Source organism: Lactuca saligna, chromosome 7 (genome assembly GCF_052625555.1).
Source record: "Lactuca saligna cultivar CGN05327 chromosome 7, ASM5262555v1, whole genome shotgun sequence".
Classification (NCBI taxonomy): domain Eukaryota; kingdom Viridiplantae; phylum Streptophyta; class Magnoliopsida; order Asterales; family Asteraceae; genus Lactuca; species Lactuca saligna.
The window spans coordinates 8,813,159-8,816,765 of NC_136423.1; the positions used below are offsets into that span (position 1 = coordinate 8,813,159).

Sequence of the window (3,607 nt, forward strand, 5' to 3'; positions counted from 1 at the left end):
TATCAATATTAATATCATTCCTATATTTATGGTCAATCCTACATTTATGGTTATTTGTTTTACCGCATATATACTGAAATTAAAAGCATAAAAGTCGAGCATATCATTTCCTGTAAATCAGGAATCAAATTAACCCAAATCGTTGACTTCTACAATGTAAACTACAATTTTGTTTTTTTTTCCTGCCAATTTTCAAATTTAAATCAATTACCCACTAATCAAATCCATAAAAAATAGGAATAAAATCTGCAAAATAAAATACTTTTCTGCAATTAATAAATTTATTGTTCCTCATTTTTCTCTGCGTATTTATATGAAATTATTGAATTGCACATAATCTTCTACTGCTTTGCCCTCGAATTTGAGTTTCTTATCTACTCTGCTCTTCCGATTTGCAGAAGGTTAGTAATACATTCTTTTCTATTATTTTTTTTTCTTTTAACATCAAACTCTACATCATTTTCTGTAATTTTAATCATGTTTTGTTCTCTTTTATTTCTGTCTTTGTGTTGAGACTGTGACACTTTTTTTTTTAACATCACCATGGAACATTGGATAATGATGATAGTCCTTTGTTTGTTGAACACATGTATATGTATTTTGGTTTGAAGTCTGATATGCTTTTTTTTAACGATACTAAATATGTATATATGCTGATGGTGTTTCGGTCTTTTAACAAAACAACAAAAAGAAAAAATGAAATTGAATTCCTTTCATCTACCTTTGGAACTGGCAAAATTCATAAAACATGAAACTTCAAGAAATCCAATGAAATTGAATGCCATTTGTAACAAAACACACCGCGGAATGGATTCTCGAATTCCAATTCCTCCGGAATCCACCCCCAAACTAAACACATCTTAATAGTAAGAGTAATGCAAAATCTAGCTATTATTATTACAAGTGTATATGAAGACTGAAAATTGAAAGAAAGAATGTAACCTCTTTGATGTAATGAAATAGATCTTAGTCTGAGGAACTCAATACCATTTCTTGTGCATCTTTAACTGTTAGAAATTCATATGCCTTCTCACCACACCCAACAATCTCATCCCTGTAAATGAATTTAAAAAATCAAAATATAATTATTGTTCATAAACTCAAACAAAATAAATGAAATGCACCCAACAATTGTTACCTGACTGTTCTAGGCAAAAGATCCATGCTTCATACAACTGTTTTCAAGACCATTGGTTGAAAGAAAATGTAATTCAGTGTGAAACTCTGTAATTCTTTTCTGAACAAATATTCTCAAAAGATTCAAACCCAATATTTTGTACTCTTATGGAGATTGTGTAAGGCGACCACTGTTTTTCGAACAATAAAGTAAAAATCAATTATGACTAATGATTTAGGAACATAAACATGCATAAGAAAAATAAAAAAAGATTAGATCAAACTATAAATACCCAGTATAATAAGGCTTTAGCCGAAAGAAATCTATCTCAAATGCATCTTGATCTTCCATGTTTACACTAAGCACAACAACATTCTAATAGATATCCCCAGAAATTGACCAATTAATCAAATTATATGCTTATACTATGAATAAAATGTTACTTGATCTCAATAGATTGAAGGAAGGTGAAAAGAAATGCAAGTTGTTGAACATTTACTTGCTATGGTTATGGTTAACTATTGAACTGCATTAGAAGATTCTTCAAACAATGGAGGAAGTTTTTTGAATTATATCAGCAATATGGAATGGAATAGAACAAATTTTCATTCCAACATAATTGATAATTCCATTCCCAGACAAAAAATCATCAATAGCATTTCTTCTATGTAGGTTTTTCACTAAAACTTCAAATAAAAAAATTAATAATTAAATAAAAAACTATTGGAAGCTCATATATATATATATATATATATATATATATATATATATATATATATATATATATATATATATATATATATAATCAAATTACTTTGTAGGTTACAGAGTTTAAGATGATTTCCACAAGGATAGCGATTGTTACTCATATCATGGAAAGTAAATAATTAAAAAAAATCTATTTTATTTGAATATATACGATGAAGATTCATCTCCTAATTTATAGCATTTTCAAATTCAAAATTTGAACAACTATATTTTCTCAAAACTTACAAATTACCTGATCATTTCAAATAAAGACAATATTCTTTTCGTTTTAAGGAGAACGTATTTTGCCTATCATCTTCAAAGAAATTGTTCATGCATCTTCAACAGGTAAGTTATTATTCCTAAACATGTATCTTTTCTTACAAAAATTAAGAAATACGAACAATAGATACATGGACCTGTTGAATCTTACCTTCGTATTTCTATTAACGGCTCCAGTTTCTGAACTTTCAACCTGATTTTCAATCGCTGCAAACAATAGTTCTTCAATCTAATTTGTTTCAAATACAATAACTTGAATTATTTGTTTATGATCTTCAATCAATGTAGATGGAGCTTGAAAACAGATTGAAAATTTGAGAACAAACATTTTCTGTGTGTTGTGCCAGAAAAATAAGATCATCTTAGGGTCATTAGTATGTGTAATGCAATCCTATTTTGGGAAAGTGTATTACGAAATTGTATACTATACCATGCATATGTATATGCATTTCACATTATTTTAAAATTAATTTAAATTAAAAAAATATTATATATATACTTTTCTAACAATATTATTAGTACATTTAACTTAATTTTACTTATCATTATACATATGAAATACTTTAATGTTTTTTCTAAATAACATCCTAAATAAATATTATTCATTATTATACTTATATGTTATAATATTACGTTTTCAAATTAAAGACATTATATAAACATGCAAATTATTAATTTTTCCAAAATAACTAATTACTTTACATGATTTAGATATATCATTTATTTACTATTTCATAGTAATTCAAATTTAGAAAAAAAAAATTATTTTAATTAGAGTTACCCGAACAATGAAATTATGAATTTTATTTTTAACTTTATTATTTTCAATTCAACTAATCATTATATCGTTATGAAATTACTTACAAAACATTATTTAATAATTAAGTTATAAATTAATTGACATTATTATTAAAATTTTCACCTGTGACATCGTGTTATAACCTAATTTTTTATATGGAAATGCCATTACAACCGCATGTATTAAGAGACATGCGTTGGTAAAATTTATAGATAACTATAAATGACATATAGAGATAGAATCGGCTTGCTTTACAAGTATGAAATTATTGTTGGATTGGTCCCCCCTCTCTTTTTCCAAAAGTATTTACTTCCTTACCATAACCATATGGTGATATGGTTTTACATATTATTTATTTATTTAATAGGTTATGTGTTTCATCAAAAGGAACAATGTATACATACAACATTTGTATCTATTGTTTACCGACACCAACTCATTGGACCTCTTGGTTTTTAGTTGGGGAGTTTATTACTTTCCACTTGTCAAAACTCAAAAGGTACATGTGAACCTGCAATATAATTCTATTTTTAAATTTATAGATGATAATAGACCAAGTTCTATTTTTTGAATTTATAGATGATAATAGACTAAATTACATGAGTGGTCTTTTTTTTATAGTAAGTTATATGTTTAGTAGTTTTTTTTTTTAGTAGGATAGT

General features: G+C 26.3%; 1 pseudogene; it reads right to left on the minus strand.

The window, feature by feature from the left end:
• Positions 1 to 739: 739 nt before the first annotated feature.
• Positions 740 to 3,113, minus strand: LOC145006641 (26S proteasome non-ATPase regulatory subunit 8 homolog A-like; annotated as a pseudogene).
• Positions 3,114 to 3,607: the final 494 nt, after the last annotated feature.